Source organism: Oryctolagus cuniculus, chromosome 1, assembly GCF_964237555.1.
Source record: "Oryctolagus cuniculus chromosome 1, mOryCun1.1, whole genome shotgun sequence".
Classification (NCBI taxonomy): Eukaryota; Metazoa; Chordata; class Mammalia; order Lagomorpha; family Leporidae; genus Oryctolagus; species Oryctolagus cuniculus.
The window spans coordinates 17,278,719-17,291,387 of record NC_091432.1 but is presented as its reverse complement, the minus strand read 5'-3'; the positions used below and the strand labels follow the sequence as shown (position 1 = coordinate 17,291,387).

General features: G+C 39.4%; 1 pseudogene; it reads left to right on the top strand.

The window, feature by feature from the left end:
* The first annotated feature begins 9,898 nt into the window (after positions 1-9,898).
* LOC100354586 (olfactory receptor 4A5-like) lies at positions 9,899-10,845 on the top strand (annotated as a pseudogene).
* Positions 10,846-12,669: the final 1,824 nt, after the last annotated feature.

The following is a 12,669-nucleotide window of genomic DNA, read 5'->3' as shown; positions in this document are numbered from 1 at the left end:
AAGGTAATCTTCTGGTAAACTATATGTTCCATTCTCCATTAAGATTCATTGTCAATTAATGTTGTATGCAGAAGACCAAATCTGTACTAAGTAAAGATTTGAATAATTTTCACACGCACATACACACACACACACAAAACTGTTTGAGAACAAGTTTTAAAGTTAACTCTCATAGTACAGAGGTACTGCATTGAGAGTTAGTGCACAGTGACTCCTGTTGTTAATTTAACAAACAACATTCTTATGTATGATGTCAGTGATCACCCGAGGCTCTTGACTTGAGCTGCCTAGGATATGGGAAACTTAGAATCCACCAACTTTATCTGTATGTAGACAAGGGCAAAAGGAAAGTGGAAATTCTCTCCTCCCATTATAGATAAATACATCTTTCTTTGATAGCCAATTCTTCCCTTTGGTGTCTCACTCACAGAGATCCTTCATGTAGAACATTTTTTTCCAAGTGTCATGGCTTTTATGCCTGAAATGCTCTCATGGGCTTTTCAGCCAGATCAGGAGGTGTTTAAGGGCTGACTCTATGTTAAGTAAATAGTTCAACAAATAGTATGAAGAAAACACACAGACACACACACACACAAGAGGCTGTTTCTTGACAATAGTGAAGACAAGGATAGCTGAACTCATCCAATCTCAAAGTGTGAATTTCACTTCTACACATTTCCTTTTCGGTACTCCAATAGTTCTCACAGACAAGGGAGAAGATATGGTATTTGTCCCTTTGGGGCTGGATTTTTTCACTAAGTATGATGTTTTTCAGATTTATCTATTATGTAGCAAATGACTGGATTTCATTTTTTCTAACACTGTGTAGTATTCCATAATGTACATATCCCATAATTTCTTTATCAACTCAAAAGTTGATCAGACTTCAGGTTGATTCCATGTCTTAGCTAATGTGAAATGAACTACAATAAAAATGGGGGTGCAGACAACTTTTATATTTTGAAAGCTTTTTTTGATTTCATTACCCTTGCGTAAATTCCCAGGAGTGGTAAGGCTGGCTCATATTATAAGTATTTATCCAGATTTCAGAGGTATCTCCATACTATCTTCTATGGTGGTTTTATCAGCTTCCATTTCCACTAGCAGTGCATTAAGGTACCTTTTTCCACACATCCTTGACAGCATCTGTTGTTGGTAGATTTCTGTATGTAAGCCATTCTAACCTGGGTGAGGTGAAACCTCATTGTGGTTTTGATTTGCATTTTCCTAACAACTGGTGATCCTGAACATTTTTTCATGTGTCTGTTGGTCCTTTGAATTTCCTCTTTTAAAAATGTCTGTTTAAGTCCTTTGCCAATCTCTTAACTTGGTTGTTTCTTTTGTTGTTGTATACTTACTTGATCTCTTTGTAGATTCTCTTTACTAATCCTTTATCACTTGAATTATTTGCAAATATTTTCTCCTGTTCTCTCTATTGCTTCTTCACTTTCCTGAGGGTTTCCTTGCAGTACAGACACTTCTCAATTTGATGTAATCACATTTGTTAATGTTGGCTTTGAGTACCTGTGCCTCTGGGTTCTTTTCCAAGAACTCTTTGCCTTTGCCATTGATTACAGGGTATCTCCAGTGTTCTCTAATAATTTGAAGATATCGGGTCGTAGATTTGGATCTTTAATCAATATTCAGTGGATTTTTGTGTAAGGTGTAAAGTAGAGGTCTTACATCATACTTCTGCATTTAGAAATCCACTTTTCACAGCACCAGTTGTTGAAGAGCCTGTCTTTGTTCCAGGGATTGGTTTTAACTCCTTGGTCAAATATAAGTTGGTTGTAGATGCTTTGACTGATTTCTGGTGTTTCCATTCATTTCCATTGGTCTATTCATCTGTTTTTGTACCAATATCAGCTTTTTGATTGTGACTGGCTTGCAATATGAATAGAAATCTGATCTTGTGATGCCTCTGGCCTGGTTTTTGTTGTATAAGATTGTTTAGCTATTTGAGGTCTCCTGAGTTTCTGCTTCATATTTTTTTAGATCTGAGAAGAATGTCTGGTATTTTTTGATATCATTTTGAACCTGTAAATTGTTTGAGAAGAATGAACATTTTGATAATATTGGTTCTTCCAACCCAAGAACATGGCATATTTTTCATTTTTTTTGTATTTTCTTCTATATATTTCTTTAAAATTTTGTAATTCTTCTCATAGAGATTGTTGACATCCTTGGTTAAATTTATTCTGAAGTATTTGAGACTTTTTGTAGTTATTGTGATTGGGATGATCTTAGAAGCTCATTCTCAGACATGGCATTGTCTGTTTATACAGAGACTGTTGACTTTTGTGTGTTGACTTTATATCCTGCTACTTTCACCAAATTTTCCTATGAGTTCCAATAGCCTCTTGGGGGAGTCTTTTGGATCCCTTGTATTTAGATTCATGTCATCTGCAAATCAGGATAGTGCGACTTCCTCCATCCCCATTTCAATCCCTTGATTTCTTTTCCTTGCCTCATGTTTCTGGCTAAAACTTCCAAGACAATGGAGAGGATGGACATCCTTGTCTGCTACCAGTTCTCAGTGAGAATGCTTCCAAGTTTTTCCCATTCACTAGGATGCTGGCCGTGGGTTTGTCATAAATTGCCTTGATTATGTTGAGGACTGTTCCTTCAGTTCTCCAATTTGCTTAGAGTTTTCATCATGGATGGTGTTGTATTTTATCAAAAGCTTTCTCTGCATCTATTGAGATAATCATATGGTTATTTTTCTTAAGTTTGTTAATGCACTGTTTCACATTGATTGATTTGTAGATGTTGAACCATCCTTATATACAAGGGATAATTCCCATTTGGTCTGGGTGGATAATGTTTCTGATGTGTTGTTGGATTCTATTGTCCAGGATTTTATTGAGGATTTTTATGGCCATGTGCATCAGGGAAATTGGTCTGTAATTCTCTTTCTCTGCTGCATCTTTTTCAGGTTTAGGAATTAACGTGATGCTGGCTTTGTAGAAACAATTTAGGAGGATTCCCTCTCTTTCGATTGTTCTGAATAGCTTGAGAAGAATTAGAGTTAGCTCTTCTTTACATGTCTGGTAGAATTCAGCAGTGAATCCATCCGGTCCTGGGCTTTTCTTTGTTGGGGGGACCTTTATTACTGATTCAATTTCTGTCTTGGTTATGGGTCTGTTTAGGTTTTCTATGTCTCCAGGGTTCAATTGAGGTAGGTTGTATGTGTCCAAGAATCTATCCATTTCTACTAGATTTCCCAGTTTGTTGGCATACAACTCTTTGTAGTAATTTCTGATGACTCTTTTTATTTCTGTGGTGTCTGTTGTTACATTCCCTATTTCTTCTCTAATTTTATTGATTTTGGCCTTCTCTCTCCTTTTTATGATTTGTTGTGCCAACTTTGTGTCATTTTTGTTTATTTTTTCAAATAACCATCTCTTCATTTTGTTGATCTTTTATATTTTTTTTGGATTCAATTTTGTTGATTTCTAATTTTATTTTTTGTGGGTTTCTTTTATTTATATGACAGGTAGAGTTATAGACAGAGTGAGAGAGACAGAGAGAAAGGTCTTCCTTCAATTGGTTCACCCCCGAGACGGCTGCTACGGCCGGCACTGCTCCGATCTGAAGCCAGGAGCCAGGTGCTTCTTCCTGGTCTCCCATCTGGGTGCAGAGCCCAAGCACTTGGGCCATCCTCCACTGCCTTCCTGGGCCACAGCAGAGAGCTGGACTGGAAATGAACAACCGGGACTAGACATCGTGCCCATATGGGATGGATGCCGGCGCCGCAGGTGGGGGATTAACCAAGTAAGCCAAGTCACTAGTCCCTCTAATTTTAATTATTTCTTTTCTTCCACTAGTTTTGGTTTTGGTTTGCTGTAGTTTTTCTGGATCCTTGATATGCATCGATAGCTCATTCATTTGGTGCCTTTTCAAATTCATGATGTGGCCACCTATTGCTCTTAACTTTCCTCTTAACACTGCCTTTGCTGTATCCCACAAATTTTGATATGTTGTGTTGTTATCATCATCTGCTTCCAGAAAGTTTTTGATTTCTTCTATGACCAGCTGTTCATTCAGGAGCATGTTGTTCAGTCTCCACGTGTTTGCATATGCTCTAGAGATTCCTGAGTTGCTGATTTCCAGCTTCATTGCATTGTAGTCTGTAAAGATTCATGGTATGATTTCAATTTTTTTGACTTTGCTGAGACTTGCTTTATGGCCTAATAGGTGGTCAATCCTAGGGAATGTTCCATGCACTGCTGAGAGGAAATCCCAATGATTTTGAAATCTGTTCTCTGTTCACTTTAAGAGTGCTATTTTGCTGCTGCTGAATGCAATATACCTTCCTGTCAATAGATGGAGTTTCTGAGTGATGTGCATATTAAAATACATTTATGAATGCTTTTAAGTGCACGTTCTTGTAATCAGTGTGCCCAAAATTTTCTAGATTATTACTGATTTGTCCATTTCTCTTGTTAGTTAAAACCTATTTTAGAAGAACCTGATAAGGTTAGGTTTGATTACATATAAATTTATGTAACATCTTACTGCTATTGAAGTCTTGGCATTACAAAAAATTTATCTCTGGAAACATTTCTTGAGGTTTCCTTTTTGCTACCTGATATTAGTATAGAAAGTGTATTTGTTTGGCCAGTGTTTATGAAGATTTTCCAAGACAGTTTTATGTTTTTCTGTTGTCAACTAAGATATTTATTTCCTAAGGCTTTTACCATTAAGGTCTGCTTTTGAAAAAGCAAAACGTTACTCAGTATTTTTAAGAAATATTATGCATGTGGATTTAAATTCACCACATTCCTCTTTGTTTTCTGCTTATTAATGTGTATAGTTGTAATTCAGGTTGATTGACACACAAAATTCCCCTTTACATTAGCCCTCATTGCTCCCAGCATATAATTTTTCCATTACAGAGCTTGCCGCTTCTTCCTGAAGATCATTCTTAGATTTCTGTCTGGTGGAATTTGATGGGTCACACAATTTTCCAGGTTTTTCCATTTTGTAAGAAAAATATCTGCATTTTGCCCTCATTTCTTAAATTTTACAGTTGATATTTAATTGTGTGTTGATATTCAATCTCATTTAGTACTGTGGAGGTCTTATTCCCTTATTCTGTGGGTCATTACTACTTTCAGAAATGGATTTTTAGCCTTTTTATTTTCCTAAATGCAATATGTTCATAACACTTCCTTTTATTTTTTTTTTTTTTATTTTTTATTTTTTGGACAGGCAGAGTGGACAGTGAGAGAGAGAGAGAGAGAAAGGTCTTCCTTTTGCCGTTGGTTCACCCTCCAATGGCCGCCGCGGCCGGCGCGCTGCGGCCGGCGCAACGCGCTGATCCGATGGCAGGAGCCAGGAGCCAGGTGCTTTTCCTGGTCTCCCATGGGGTGCAGGGCCCAAGCACCTGGGCCATCCTCCACTGCACTCCCTGGCCACAGCAGAGGGCTGGCCTGGAAGAGGGGCAACCGGGACAGAATCCGGCGCCCCGACCGGGACTAGAACCCGGTGTGCCGGCGCCGCAAGGCGGAGGATTAGCCTAGTGAGCCGCGGCGCCGGCCAACACTTCCTTTTAGTTTTATTATTCTGCTTCATACTGTTTATCATTTATAAAATTTACGTATTTTAAAATGCATTGTTAATGAAGCTTTTAACATTCCATTAATTTAGATCTTAATGGTTTTCAACTGTTTCAGAAACGTTTCACCCATTTATTTGGATTGAAATTAAAGGATATGTTAATAGAAGGAAGATCATTATGTTTCTATCCGACACCGATCCAGGCCTTATCAAAAGATTCTACTCCACGGGTAACTAGAAAACTATGATTATTTCTCTTTTCAAGTTAGAAAAGCAGTGTCTGTAACTTCTTCCATTCCAAGGCTCTCTGCCTGTGAGTCTCAGGGATTCGTGGGCAGAGTGACATTGTTCTTTGTGTGGGGTCTGTGTGGGTGAAGGAAACGTCCTCCTTCCTTCTGACTTAAATATTATCTGGCTTTCCTAGATATTTCATAATGTGAAACTCATAAGTTACTGCTCATTTTACTTGACAAATGTTCTTTTCACATGATGGATTTCTCATGTTTCTTGCCATTCAGCAGTTGTTTCTTGGGATGACTCAAGCCTTCATCATCTAGGGATTGTTCTAGGGAAGAAAACGGTTCAGGAGAGATTACTTCATTTGAATCTGTTCCAAATATTCTAACAAACTAAGAGTTAATGACCTCACACAGTTTCTTTCATTTAAAATAGTAATGATGTAAAGACTGTGTCTGAACATAAAAAAGGGAACATTGTTTTCCTAGTAGAATGGCCCAGGAGATTTTGACAACTCCAATTTCTGCCCAAGTTGGAGTGTATCTTCAGTTGGAATCTAGTATTTAGTAGGCTACTATGTTTTTATAACTATTATTGCTAATAGACTCTTGTGGAAAAGTCTCAATTTCCTATGAGGAGATTGGGAAGAACCAGGCGAATGTTTTTCATGAGAGAAGAGGTGGCCTTAGACATCCTCTCCTTGACTTACTGTAGACTGATGAGATATCCTTCTACTTGTCAAAAAGCTCTAGCCTTTGTTTTGTTAGGCACAAATCTTAGTAGGTTGGCATGAGCATGTCATCATACATTTTCAAAACCTTTTTTTGTTAGTTCTCTAAAATTCCCTGAGAAGACAGATTCATACAGCTAATTTTAATGTTTTTAAATTTTGTAGAATAAAGGTTGACATTATATGGAAATATCTTTGTATTTTAGACATCCACTTTAGATACCTCTGCACTTATCTGAGAGCCTGAGATAATGAAAAGCTTATTCAAAAACAGGAAATCTGTATCCACTTTGTAATCTTTCTAAATCCTCTGCTTCGCCCACATATTATCTTGTGTTGTATGATCACACACAGATACACGAGACATCTACGGTAACCCCCAGTGAAAGAACCATTTATTTATGGGGCCAAGGATAAAAACTGAGATATGAGTTTGTAAAAGGATTGACAAAGAATACTATTTAAAATTCCTGTAATGTATTGAAACATAATTGATGTATTGAAAGCCATTTAATTTCATTGAAAGCTTGTGACTAGAAAATTGAGCTGGTAATACAGAGAAATTATCCACAACTCACCTAGCATATATTCTTTTAACAGACTTATTATTTATTCAAAAATCAGAGACACAGAGGGAGAGAGCTTCCATAGTTTGGTTCAATCCCCTAAATGACCGTAACTGTAAGGGCTGTGTCAGACCAAAACCAGGAGTCAAGAACTCCATCCTGGTCACCCAATGATTGGTGGGGCTTGCCAATTACTTGGGTTATCTGCTTCTCATGAGCATTATCCAGCAAGCTGGATCAGAAGCAGAGCAACTGGGCCTGGAACCAGTAGTCCAACATGGGATTCTGGCATCACAAGCAATGGTTTCTCTTGATGCATCACAATGCGGTCCCTGTCATTTTGATTTAAGTATTACATATGATAGGTATTTATTTCACCAAGTGAAACATTACAGATGATTCAGGTATAGTAAATTTGTGGATGTATAACAATAGTTCTTGTGTTATCACATTTTACATTATATGTAATACAGAAGTAAAATTGCCTTTAGAAATATTCAGGGCAGCGTATTTAAAGTTACATATCATACCAGGTACATTAGAATGCAGAAACCAATGTCTATTATGTTCTAGAAAGCAGACCTAGGCTTTTATGTATGAATATTAAAATCATCCCTGAACACATGTGAGTTCATAAATATAACGAAACACATACATAGGAAGGTACCTCATCTACTGTCCCTTAGAGAGATCTATTAGCATTGTAATTGCAAAGTAGCATAGAGTATATCTTGGTATTATGTGATTTTTTTGGATTTTAAAAGATAATATCAGTGTGTTTTATACTGTCCATAAACATTTTACATGATTTCATTAACTGGTAATACTTTTACAAATTTATCAGGTACACTGTGATACTTCAAGACATTTATATAGCCTATACTGATCAAACCACAATAGTTAGCATTGCCATGTTTATCATTTCTTCATTATTGTAGCATTATAACTCTTTTCCATTTCTTCACAGAATATATAATAAATTTTTGTTAACTATATTCACCCCACTGTTCTGTGCATTTCCTTTTCAAAAAACCATATCCTTTTTGTTAATTTTATTAAAAAGGTATTAATTGTCTACATTTATAGAATATTAATTGCCTCGGTTTTCATAGTGTCAAGTCTCTCTCTCTGTAGTTTAAATATCCTACTATTAAAATATTAATAGGTGAAATGGCTAACGGGAGATTTATTCTGATGAAATCCAGCATTGATTTTTTTTTTTTTTGACAGGTGGAGTTAGACAGTGAGAAAGAGAGAGAGACAGAGAGAAAGGTCTTCCTTTTTCCATTGGTTCACCCCCCAAGTGACCGCTATGACCGGTGCATTGCAGCCAGTGCACTGCGCCAATCTGAAGCCAGGAGCCAGGTGCTTTCTTCTGGTCTCCCATGCGGGTGCAGGGCCCAAGGACATGGGACATCCTCCACTGCATTCCAGAGCCACAACAGAGAGCTAAACAGGAAGAGGAGCAACCGGGACAGAATCCGGAGCCTCAACCAGGACTAGAAAACAGGGTGCTGCCACAGCAGGCGACGATTAGCCTAGTGAGCCATGGCACTGGCCAGCATTGATGATTAACAAGAGAGAAGGCACTAAGCATTGTGGAAAGTACAGTGTGAGAATAAGAGAACTGGATCTAGACCACGTGTTACCTTAATGTCCTCCACAACTGTGCCATTGTCAGTCTATAGCTTCAGAGTAGACAGAGCTACTCAGAGAAGTCTGAGTCAGCTGGAGGCAGTCTTGTGAATGTTTTGAAAAAAAAAAATACTACTTTATATTTGGGGATAGATGAGATTTTAATTCAGTTCAGTTAAAACCATTTGCTGGAAACCAGGATAGTGTATTTAAATGTGTGAGCAATTGTGGTATCAGCAACGATCAATGGATAGAATTACAGTTTCTGAAAAAGCTGACAGAGGGCTGGCATTGTAGTGTAGTGCCTACAATGGTGGTATCCCATATGAATGTCAGTTTGAGTCCTGGCTACTCCTCTTCCAATCTAGTTTCCTGCTAATGTACCTGAGAAAACAGCTGGAGATAGCCTAAGTTCTTTGACCCCTGCACCCATATAGGAGACTTGGAAAAAGATCCTGCCTCCTGGCTTTGGCTTATCCCGGCCTGGGCTTCTGTGGTCACTTGGGGAGTGAACCAGCAGATGGAACATGGCTTGTTTGCTCTTCTTTTTTTCTCTCTCTCTCCCTGTCTCAGTAACTCCAATTCTCAAAATAAAAACATAAATCTTTTTTAAAAAAAGCTGACAGAGTCAGACTTGGTGATTGCTGAAGGTAGAAGATGCTAAATAATTTTGTAGTTTTTTGATTTTTAGAAGTTCAATTTCTTGAATTTTAGTGAGAGACTTAATAGGAGACTGAGATAGATATGCAGGTAGCACAGATTATAATGTGAAGCTACTTGGCACACATACTACCAACACACAGCACTGATTCTACTCATTTATTTATTTCTACTTATTTTAAATTTATCTTATAGTCAAAGGCTTAATGCTCCACTGAGTGAGTTCAACAAATAACAAGTAAGGAAAGAAGACTCAGAAATGGAATCATTTACCTCCAACCCAAAATCATACCCTCTCAGGTTATAGAATTATCAAGCAAAGACCACTTGAACTCTCAAAGAGGAACTGAGCAGAAGCTTATTAAATGATTTTGTGTATAAACCAATGTAGAAGGTATAATGAAGACCTGCTCCACAGCCTAATGTCCTCGCAGTCCTGTCCACAATATTATTACAGGTCCTATTCTTCTGAGTGCCTATTTGGTATCAGGCATTTATGGAAGAATCAATGGAACATGGTAACAATGTCACAGAATTCATCCTTCTGGGCTTCACTCAGGATCCCACAGGACAAAAGGCACTGTTTGTCATGTTTTTATTCATCTACGTCGGACGATGGTGGGCACCCTGCTCATTGTGATGACCATTGTTTCCAGCCCTTCTCTGGGCTCCCCAATGTACTTCTTCCTGGCTTATCTGTCACTCATGGATGCTGTCTATTCCACTGCTGTTTCTCCCAAGTTGATCATAGACCTACTCTGTGATAAGAAGACGATATCCTTCCTGGCTTACATGGGCCAGCACTTTACAGAACACTTAATTTGGTGGTGCTGAGGTCTTCCTGCTGGTGGTGATGGCCTATGACCACTATGTGGCCATCTGTAAGCCACTGCACTATCTGACCATCATGAACAGATGATGTTGCATCCTTCTGTTGGTGGTGGCCTGGGTTGGAGGGTTTACACATTCTGTGATTCAACTTGTGTTTGTGTACAGTCTCCCCTTCTTTGGCCCCAACGTCATTGACCACTTCATTTGTGACATGTACCCATTATTGGAACTTGCATGCACTGACACCTACTTCATAGGCCTCACTGTGGCTGCCAACGGTGGAGCCATCTGTATGATTATCTTTAGTCTTCTCCTAATATCCTACGGCATCATCCTGAACTCTCTTAAAACTCACAGCCAGGAAGGAAGGTGCAAGGGCATGTCCACTTGCAGCTCCCACATCACAGTGGTTGTCCTGTTTTTTGTTCCCTGTATTTTCATTTATGTCAGACCTGTTTCCAATTTTGCCATTGACAAATCATAAGTGTGGTTTTCACCATTGTGACTCCCATGTTGAATCCTTTAATATACACCTTGAGAAATTTGGAAATGAAAAATGCTATGGCTAATCTCTGGTGTAAAATGTTAACTATTGGTAAAATAAGAACATGTCTCCTGCACTGAACACAGTTGCTCTTAAATCTAGAGCAACTTGGACTATTGAGATGGCATTGGTACATGCCACCTTGATGGGATTGAATTGGAATCCCCTGGTATGTTTCTAACTCTACTGTTTGGGGTAAGTCAGCTTCAGCATGTCCCAAATTGTACATCTCTTTCCTCTCTTATTCCCACTCTTAAAATTAACAGGGATCACTTTTCAGTTAATTTTCAACACTTAAGAATAACTGTGAATTAATTATAGAGTTTAACCAATAGTATTAAATAGAACAAACCAAAAAACACTAGGAGGGATAAAGTATTAAGCTGTTCATCAATAGTCAGGGCAAGGGCTGATCAAGTCATCGATTCTCATAGCGTCCATTTCACATCAATAGGTTTCCTTTTTGGTGCTTGGTGAGTTGTCACCGATCAGGGAGAACATATGATATTTGTCCCTTTGGGACTGGCTTAATTCACTCAGCATAATGTTTTCCAGATTCCTCCATTTTGTTGCAAATGACCGGATTTTATTTTTTTTACAGCTGTATAGTATTCTGTAGATTACATATCCCATAATTTCTTTATCCATTCTATTGCTGATGGGCATTTAGTTTGATTCCAGGTCTTAGGTATTGTGAAGTGAGCTGAATTAAACATTAAGGTGCTGACCGCTTTTTTGTTTGCCTGTTTAATTTCCTTTGGGTAAATTCCCAGGAGTGGGATGGCTGGGTTGTGTGGTAGGGTTATATTCAGGTTTCTGAGGAATCTCCAGACTGACTTCCATAGTGGCTTAACCAGTTTGCATTCCACCAAGAGTGGGTTAGTGTCCCTTTTTCCCCACATCCTCGCCAGCATCTGATGTTGGTAGATTTCTGCATGTGAGCCATTCTAACCGGGGTGAGGTAAACCTCATTGTGGTTTTGATTTTTTTTTTTTATTTATTTATTTTTTTTTTATTTTTATTTTTTGACAGGCAGAGTGGACAGTGAGAGAGAGAGACAGAGAGAAAGGTCTTCCTTTGCCGTTGGTTCACCCTCCAATGGCCGCCGCGGCCGGCGCGCTGCGGCCGGCGCACCGCGCTGATCCGATGGCAGGAGCCAGGAGCCAGGTGCTTTTCCTGGTCTCCCATGGGGTGCAGGGCCCAAGCACCTGGGCCATCCTCCACTGCACTCCCTGGGCCACAACAGAGGGCTGGCCTGGAAGAGGGGCAACCGGGACAGAATCCGGCGCCCCAACCGGGACTAGAACCCGGTGTGCCGGTGCCGCTAGGCGGAGGATTAGCCTAGTGAGCCGCGGCGCCGGCCTGTGGTTTTGATTTGATTTCCCTGATTGCTAGTCATCTTGAACATTTTTTCATGTGCCTGTTGGCCATTTGGATTTCCTCTTTTGAAAATTGTCGCTCCCTTGCCTGCAAAGGAACGACACTGTTCGCAGCTTATCGGTCTTCAGTAGACTTTTAATAAGAAAATAACAGTGACAGAGAAAGAATGAAGGGAGGAGAGTGGACAGAAAAGCCCCCTCCTTCCTCAGCACACAGCTTATATACAAAATCCGGCCAATTGCAAGCGGGCTCAAGTCCATGCACAGAAGACTCCAATCTGCTGTCTGTTCACGCAGTGTGCACGCATCCTTGGGCCATCAGATGAGGTGTCACGCAGCAGACTCACCACGCGGTCCTCGGCGCCATCTTGTTGTTTACAACATTCTCAACTCCTCTGGAAAGTCCCTACCGTGGGAAAGCATTGCCCTAACCGAAACCAGCAACATCTGCCTTGTGATAAAGACACAGCAACAGCTATCAGACTGACCTTGACGTGGGGGCTCCATGGCTAGGCATCCCATGGA